Below are 9,910 nucleotides of genomic sequence, written 5' to 3' on the forward strand. Positions count from 1 at the left end.
AACTGTACAAATTCAATTCATTTGACTCTGCATCCCAATGAAGATCAGTGGTGTTTTTCAGGGATCAGTGCTGGGACTGATCACAGAATCATAGAATGGCTCTGGTTGGAAAAGACCTCAAAGATCATCAAGTCCAACCACAACCTAACCATGCTACCCCAGACTGACCCTTCTCAATTTCTTTCACTGACAGTGGGATTGAGTGTACTTGCAGCAAGTTTGCAAATGACGCCAAGCTGTGTGTTGCAGTCAGTGCACCCAAGGGATTTGATGCTATCCAGAGAGACATAGTCAGGCTTAAGCAGTGGGCCCAGGTATTTTCATGAAAGCTAAGTGTAAGGTTTTGCACCTGGGTTCTGGCAACTCCCTCTATCAGTACAAGCTGGGGAATGTAAGGATGGAGCACAGCCCAACTGGAAAGGACTCTGGGGTCCTTAGATTCCTGTTCCTTAACAGTACAGAAAGAAGTTAAAAGACATTATCAAACTCTCTCTCTCAAAAAAAAAAAGTAATCTGTACTTGCTATTCAATCTTTATCCTAAATCTTTATTAAGACAGTTCCCTTTCCTTTATGAAATTTCAAGTAAATGCTCTCAAATACATTTCAAGAAAAACTCCTGTCTTGACTGTTATGACAAAGGCTTTATAGTTTCTTGCTTGCGTCATTCTTTCCCCTCTAAGTAGTTTAGATCAAATCAGCATAAAGACATTTCCTTTGTTACTGGAAATTACTCCAGTTTGCCTTTACACTGAAATATACAGCAACAACAACAAAAAAAATCACTCTAAAAAGACTAAAGCTTGTAAGACCTATTTGTGAATGTCAGATATTTGCAGATGATGTTGATGAACAAAACAAGTACACAAGAATAAGCAGAGAGGACTGGCTAACAACACCAAAAAAGCCTTCAAAGATCAAGAGGTTGAAGCTGAGACAGATGAACAGTAGTGGAAGTATAAGCTGCTAGGGCAAAACCAGAAGAGGTATGATGGCTACAAAAATGACAGTGACCCTCTTCTGAATTCCCTAGCTTACATGGCCTCTCAGAGTAGGTTCTATTTGCAGTGTGTTGCTTTTGTTCCCATGCTAGTATTAGATACAGCAGAGTGGTGGCTACTGAGTTTACAGATGAAGTACAGAGAGGATGATCACAGAGAAGCAGTCTGTTTCTCCTGTCCTGAACTATCCTCCAATCTACCACAGAACTTGCTTTTACTCTGCTCAGTCAGTTCCAGCAGTAGTACTCGAGGACTAAATTCTCACTTAATTGAGGAAGGCTGTAGAGCTTTACTGCTGCAATTGTTTAGCAGTTATGTTTCCTGAAGCTGCAATTATCATTGTTAATGCAATTCACTGGGTAATGGAGGAAGTCAGAAAAGGATATGCTTCAAAAACCTCTCAGGTACTACTTATTAATGGCGCTTATTTATGATGTTCCCACTCCTCTCCTCCGTTGTTGCAGGCAGAATTCAGAGTTCACCTTGGTTTTGACCACCAACTCATCTTGTGCATTTGAAGGAATAAGTACTGCTGGATGAGGGAACAAATGCACAAATTACATAAATGTAATTACAAAATAAAAGCAAGAAGTTTTCATTTTTTGGATCACTGATACGCATGCGAAACTGTTAGCAAGTGCACTTCGGATTAGGTAAAGCTAAACCATTAATGCCTGTGGGATTTAGGCCTCTACCAAATTCAGGAGTCATTTGGCACTCAATTTATATTGCTTCCATTTTTTTTCCCCACTTTGTTCTCATATGATGCATCGATCCAAGCCCTTGACTAGCAGCTGCTCCTAAGACAGGTGCTCTGCACATTTCATCACGGTCCCGGAAACCTTTTAATTTCATAATCTAGTCAGTTATACTTTCCATTAAAATTCTGTGTAAGAAGAGCTAATAAATGTTTCAATACATTCTTCACCAAGTCATAAAATCAAACAGACCAGCAAGTTGTTTCTGTCTGTGGCCTATAACTATCTGCAACATTCACTGATGTGTTTACAACTACCTATAGTTAAGTGGCATACGTGGTATCCCCTCACACTTGTCTTACCTGCAGCCCCCTGCAAATGTTTCTTTGATATCACATTGGATCATAATTTTGTTAGTTAGAGGGTATGAATTAATTCCCATTTTTCTCTCTAGCAATACAGAAGATGTCTTTTTTCAGTAGCAGTTTCTTGCTTTGTTGCTTCTGAATTGGACAGACAAATTCTTGCAGTGCATGAATATGTGCACTGCATAAACCAGCTGCAGACATTCTGATAAAGATGAAAATACCGAGTAAGGAGCGTTTGCAACCAGTGGAAAAGGTTTAGTAAGGCAAAGGTACTTGTGTTACCAAATTTGCTGAAGGAAAGAAAAAGCCGTGAATTATTGAAGTAATTTCTGGGATTAAATTTGTAAAATAGAGCTTTCTTGGTATAATTACTTTGTATGTCCTCATACAACGCCCACTCAATGCTGTAGTGTTAGATTCATGTTAAAACGAGTACATTTAAGATGTAAAACAACTCTGGCCAGAACTTGTTTGAAGATTTGTGTTGATTTGAGGATATTTCATGCTTATGCAAGGGTGCCATCAAGTGGTACAGGAGGAGAACTTGGTAAAGAGCTGATCCTCTACCTTGAATCTATTAAATACTAGGGACTGTGGCTCATTAACTGGAAATAACGAGAGACAAATATCGATGTACACTACTGTAACACGGCATGAGATCCTCCATATTTCTTCCATTGCTTCTTGCCATGCCGGAGCTGAAAAGCTTAGAAATGTCTCAGGGATTAATTTGTGGGGATTTAGCGAAGAAAGTAGCTTCCATCAATAAGGTATCTCAGCATCTCAGACTTGAATACATTAATACATATGTTACTACAAGGAAATGTTTCACTGTTGTTTGGGGTTTTTTTTATGGTTTTTGTTTTTTTTAATACCAAGGTAACCTTAGCACACACACAAAACAAAGAGCTGTTAAGGCTCTTTTATGCACAGTAAAATTATTAGAAACTGCTTGCCCTAAGTGTCACTGTGAATATGATCCTAGGTGGTCAGAACATATGGGAGGTCTGCACCAGTAAAAATCAGTTTCTCCAGCTCAAGATGAGTGGGTGGTAGGAGCAGGAGCAGAATAAAGCAGATCTGCTAGTTCTCATGCTAGTCTGGCTTAAATAAGCTTTTAGCTTTAATATATAGCTACATAAATATGTATACACATATAAATACACAAATACAGTGCTTATGAATGACCACTGCATTTTCAGCTTTGGTAGAGCTGAGTAGCAGATACTACCCTATGCAGAGCTTACTGCTGGTAACTGCACTTGCTCCAGATTTTTACAGCATATGTGTGATGCATCTGAGATGAATGCAGCACAAGTATAATTGATTTCCTTTTGCCCAATATTAACTGAATTTTTCTAATATTTGCTGAATGAAACAGTAAAACTCTTGAGCAAGTATTCAGCATTTTAATACAGCCCTGAACCATGAATAGTAAGGCTGCTTTGCTAACATTTGGTGGTCCTTAAAAGGGTTGAGACCAAGATGCCTTCCAGTCACAAGGTGTGTTTCTATCTGGTAACCTTGAACTCTGCTCTCAAGTTCTTCCCTGCTTTGTACCTGCTGAAAAAACAAATGTCAAAAATATCTGCTTCCTCTGATGACAAAAAGTAATGTAACTGTTATACAGTGAGACAAATACTGTGGTTATTGGGTAATATTAGTGCAAATATTAGTGCATATGTTTGAAATAACAATGGAAAAAAGGCCAAGAGAAGAGAGTTAAAAGTAATAATTGACATACTCAATTATTTTTAAGTCGGGACACATGTTATCTGCTCTGCTTTCCATATATTGCTTAACAAACTCACTATCGGGAAATTGCTTTGAAATTTTTGTCATCAGCATAATTAGCTTTTATAATAGCCCTAAGACTGGTGCTCCAGACCCTTCACCTGCTTCATAGCCCTACTCTGGACATGTTCAGGGCCTCCATGAGTTTCTTGTAGTGAGGGGGCCCAGAACTGAATGGAGTAGTTGAGGTACCGAGTACACAGAGGCGATCACCTCCTTGCTCCTGCTGGCTACGCCATTTCTGATACAAGCCAGGATGCCACTGGTGGTCTTGGCCACCTGGGCACACTGCTGGCTCATGATCGTCGGCTGACAAGTAACATCTGCAGATCGTTTTCCTCTGCGCAGCTTTCCAGCTATTCTGTTCCAAGCCAGTAGCAATGCATGCGGTTACTGAAACCAAAATGTAGGAGCATCACTTGGCCTTGTTAAAGCTCATCCTGTTGGCCTCAGCCCACCTATCCAGTCTGTCCACGTCCTTCTCCAGGGCTTTTCTACCCTGCAGTACATCCAATGCTTTTTGCAACGTGGTGTCATCTACAAATGTAGTGAGGGCTCTCCCTTGTCCAGATGATCTAACAAAAAGGCATCTAGAGGGCAGTGGGTGTGTGGAAAGATGCTGTGAAGCCCCTGGGTTGTATAGAAGGGGTTCTGGAGGCCTCTGAGGCACCGACATGAACTGGGGAGCCCTGAACTGAGCAGACAGGGACTTTGGAAATGCTAGGGATGTGCTGAATGGCATATGCAAGTCCCTGAACAGAGCAAAACAGTAAATGACTCACCACTGGGAGGTGGTGAGTGAGGGCTCCCATCTCCTGAATGCATATATTGTTCTTTTTCCTTCTCTCTGCCTCTCCCACGTGCCAGGCACACCAGGTCTGGATGAATACAAGGCAGTAATCCCTACTGCTCGAGGTCACGCGCTTTGTGCATGTGGTCCCCTAAGATCATTTAGTCCTCATGTGTCCAGCTCCTAGCCTGGCAACCCTGTACTACAATGGCAGCAGCTGTGCCCCTCTCTGTGGCCTGGCCCATGACATGGGGAGTGTGTTGTGCAATACTGACAAACAATATGACACCGTGCTTAATTTGCAAGGGAATCGTGCCAGTTTCCAGTACTTACAAGTTGAAATGATATTGTATGCAGGAATATGATGCCAAATGTGATGCGCATCAAGAAATACTTTGTGAATACAAAATTGCAGAACTGAAAGGAGTCTCAGCAAAATATTTTTTAAAAGTGTGAACTCAAATAGATTCTGTGATAAAAGCTATTTAAGTGATAGAAAATCTGACTGAAAGAAAAAATTCAATGCCATATCTCCATGGTAAGTTTATTAAGCAATATATGGAAAGCAGGGCAGATATCATGGCCTGATTTAAAAAATAAAATAAAAATGCTTTTTCTAAAATCAGCTTGTCTCACCAGCCTACAGCCAGATGAACTGAAGAAACAGGAAATTCTCTGGAAAAGAATTTGAAAGAAAAGCTCCTAATTTGAAGTTTTGCACTGGTGATAGAAGTACCGGCATAACAGTTAAGGCTCGACATCTCATTTTTGTTAGAGGTATTGATAACAAATATAATGTCACTAAAGAAATGGCTTTTTATAGGTGCCACTGAAAGACAACAAAATTATGATATGAAGAAAATAGATTGAAGGGATTTTATTTAGCCTTTGTCAGCATGTCTGGTATAGCTACTGATGTTGCCCAAGTGATGGTTTAAAAATAAAAAAAATAAGGAATTAGGAAATTAATAGAAAATGAAGAAGCCTGGTAATTCATATTTGATGCAATATCACTGCATCAGACATCAAGGCATTTATGTGCAAAAGCTTTTAACATGGGTAATGTCACACAAATCATCATCGAAGCTATGAATTTCATGAAGGCCAAGGGACTGAATCACCACCAATTCTGGGTGCTCTTTAAAAGCACAGATGCTGATTATGGGGTCATCATTTACTTTTTGGAAGGAAAGTGGGTAAGTTGGGTAAAATGCTGGACAGGCTTTCTGTTTTGAGAAGTGCTGTGTTTCAGACAATAACAGCATCTGAAGTGAAGCTTCAGTTCTGGCAAGCTCAAGTTATGGCAGAAAACGTTATGCTTTTTGATACATTGGCTGAGCACAGTCCTGTGAGCAGTGACAAATATGTAGATGTGTTTAAATATACATGCAGGAATTTGAGAAAAAATTTCAAGTTTAAAAAAAAACACTCTCTTTTTGCAGTTCCCCTTTCAGTCAATATGTATACATGTGTGGCAGATTTTGAAATTGAATGTATAGAGTTGTATAGTTGTATAGAGTTGTGCTGCCAGCCTGCGCGCACAGAGCCGCGGCGAGCCCGCCATCGGCCCACATGGTTGGTGCTCACAGCACTTCTGAGCGGGAGCTCCGTTCTTCCCAAGGCTTTGCTTAGAGTTGGTGCTCTAGATATAACTGGTTCTGCTGCAGAGCCTCCACTAGGAATCCTGTTAGCGTGGCAGAGCATCGTTCTGCTGAATTCTCTGCTCCATGTGCTGTGATAGCGTGGCAGCAGGGAATGGGGGCTGCAGTGCTAGGCTGCGGGTTGGGCACGCTGGGACTGAGTGTTCCTAGGGGTCTCCTCCAGCCTTAGTGATTATATGGTAGTGCTCTCAAATCTGCTGGAGTCTTACTCTCCTTTTCAGCACCTGTACGGAGCTGAAAACAGAAAAGCAGAGTAAATGGCTGTGTAGTACCTGTGTCAAACCAGTGAATGCTGCTTCCATTGGTTGAAAGGCTAAGGAAAATATCAGGCTTTGCTAAGGCTCTAACTGGCTATATTGGCATGCTGTATAGTTTGTACAGTTTGGGAAAAGTGGGGGAGGAGGAATAAAGAGATTTGACTACTGGTATCATTAACAGTAAAGCACATTGCGTGCTGATGAGCATTCATATCTACCAAAAAAGTGCAAGTGACACGGAACAAGTCATCAGAAGGCAGTGGAAAAGGAAACAGTGGATGCTACTTCCCAGTAATGTATTGTTGAAGTGATACGTGTTGAAGTGTCTCTGTTTATGGATGTAAACTAGCCCCGAATGGATGTGTGTTTATGGATGTAAAATGGCCCTGAAGTGAGGCTAACAGTCTCTACAACCAGTGAAGCCACTGTGCTAATGGGTAGGAAATCTGAATGGTGGAGAAGTGCAATCTCATAGTAGCAGAATGGAAATCACCCACTTCTGTCTTGTAAAGGATGGAGATGAATTAAACTGTCATTTCATTTACCTTCTTTTCCTTTGATCTGCTCTTTAGTCATCTTAGTGCAGCTTGTAAGGCTTCTTCAATTTCCAGTTGATTTTGTAACACTTAATTGAGCAATTAACTGCATGCTAACTTAGTGATTATCAACTGTGTTAATTTTGCAAATATCTGCAGATCTAAGATGTTATATCTGCATTCTCAATAAGGCATTGTTTGGCTATTACAGAATTGTTCTGCACTTGAACCAAATATTTGATAGGCAAATTGTAGGATTAGACTTCGTTACGCTGAACGCAGGCATTATGCTTCTTCATTCAAGCCAAGTGCCTAAAGGTGTCTTTTGTCAGTCAAGTCAGAGACATCCATGTGCCACTTTAAGCTTAACCAAATGGCACACTGCCAGGTATTGAGAGTTTTGGAGCACAGCCCTGGGTTGGAGCCCAGGGCCTGTACATAGAGTCTTTCATATTCAAATAGCTGAAGCAAAGCTGTACGCTGACCATGAACATCACAAGTTTTCCGTGGTTCCTCTAGTTTGAGGAGAACAGACAGGCTAAGAAATGTTTTCTGTGATTATGTGCACAAGCCTTTAACTTCTGCTTCCACCATCTGAACAACACTCCTTGGACAACATCCTCATACTTCCAGCAGATGGGTGATAAAGCCAGCTCCCCATTTCCCATTCTGTGGCCACCACACTTGGCCCTGAGTGGGAAAAGGGCAGAAGATGCATAAGACCCCAGATGGGTTTGGAAACCTACTCTTGCCTGTGTCAGCAGAGACTCTGTGCCAAGGCACTAATACAATAGCATCCTGCCCCACTGAGCGTGGGCACAGCTGAACATGAGCATTGGTCAGGGAGTGCCCAGGCACTGCCCCTTTGCTGGTGCAGCTCCTCCTCACTAAGCTTTTTGGGGCACAGCCACCAGGAGGGGGAGGCAGCCCTGCAGCAAAGGGATGGCCACAGCAGCAGCAGGCTGAGAAGTATCTCTCCCTGGGCCATGCCTCCCTGCTGTGACCTTCCCCACTTGCTGGGTGTCCACAGAGTCTGCGACATCACAGAGCCATCATTGACTATACTGTGGGGCACCTGGTGTGTTACCAGACCTTCAGACTAGGGAATGTGCAGTGCAGTGCTCAACGTAGGGATCTCCCTCATGTTTATGCTCTGTGAGGTTTTTCTGTTCCCTGGCAGCCTCGGCCATCCTGGCCACCCTCATGTGGGACACGACTCCTGAGGACATTGGCCAAATCTCCAACTTGTCCTACCCACAGGGCCACCTTTTGCCCTCCTCTACCCAGCTGGATGTAAGCATGGCAATCATGGAGGTAGTCTGCGGGAACCACCCAGCCCTGTGCCCGCTTGGCGGGATGTTGCTTATGGCCATTTTTCTATGTAGCGCAGCCAGCAGGAGATGGAAAGATGTGAGTGACACAGGTCAGGCTGGCCCAATGGTGCAAGACTGCTGTGACCAGAGGCATGGTCTTGTGTCAGTAATGCGTGGGACAAGGAATAACAGCCCCTTTTGCCCCTGTCCCTTTCATCGTGCCCCGTGCGCTGTCGTTTTCAGGAGATGAGCCTTCTACCTCCACCTTTTGCAGGGACTCACAGCTACAGCAGGAACTCCTACAATCTCTGTGAGGAGTTATATGGATTAGAAGCAGACGTCATCCTACTGCAGAAGATTGTGAGGAGGCTGCTCCTAAGCTACCCAGAAGCTGGTGGAACCAAAGCAAAGAAGAGAAAGAGGAGAGATGTGGAACTGGAGGAGTGTCTCTTCTCCGCCTGCGTGCCCATCCAGAGCTCTTAAGTGGTTCTGGAATGGAATCGGGATTGATCTATATGAACGGAGTGAGGGCACTTGAGCAATACGAATTACTGCTTTGTATTCATGCTGACCTGGTGTGCCTGGCACATGGGAGAGGCAGAGAAAAGGAAAAAGAACAAGGTATGCAATCAGGAGAGGGGAGCCCTCACTCACCACTTCCCAGAGGCTCTCTGTGAGCAATGGCCCCATTGGCAAGTGAGACCCACAGGTTTGTCTACACCGAGGGAGCTCACAGTGGGTGTCCAATGTGGCATGCAGAATGTCGTTTTTAAGATTTAGGTTCAAGTCTTTATCATGACATTTGGTGAACCAAAGGGGCCTCCAGTTGCCTTTCTGTGCTGAGCAGTTGTCTCTAGAATGCCTTGCAGTTCAGGCAAGTTCCTCTAAATTCATTTTGCTTGCACAACACTGCTCTGATCACATTTATTTTGCGCTCAGGGACCTCCAAGTGCCTTTCTCTTCGGCCTCAGGATTATCAGTGTTTTCCTATGCTCGCCAAGGACCTGTGATCTCTTTTTTTGATTTGTTCAGGGGCTTGCATATGCTATTCAGCACATCCCTAGCATTTCCAAAGTCCTTGTCTGCTCAGTTCAGAGCTCCCCAGTTCATTTTGGTGCTCCAGAGGCTTCCAGAGCCCTTTCTATTCAACCCAGGGGCTTCACAGCATCTTTCTGCACAGCCACTGGTCCTCAGGTGTCCATGTGTTTGATTATCTGGATGGGGGAGTTAACATGCCCTCGCTACATCTGTAGATGACACCAAGTTGGAGGAAGTGTTGGATCTACTGCTCTTTTCAAATGTTATGCTTTGGCAATAGATGAAAGTACTGACATTATGGCTATGGCACAGTGTATGGATTTTTGTCATTGATAACAAGTACAGTGTCACTAAATCCCTTTTTCGCTCAAGATTTCCGCAGGTGCTGCCGCTAAGCAAGGCGTTATACCGACCGCGGTTGTCGCCGGCGGGACGGCCACTGGCGCGGCGGCCGAC

Source organism: Lagopus muta, chromosome 4, assembly GCF_023343835.1.
Source record: "Lagopus muta isolate bLagMut1 chromosome 4, bLagMut1 primary, whole genome shotgun sequence".
Lineage (NCBI taxonomy): Eukaryota > Metazoa > Chordata > Aves > Galliformes > Phasianidae > Lagopus > Lagopus muta.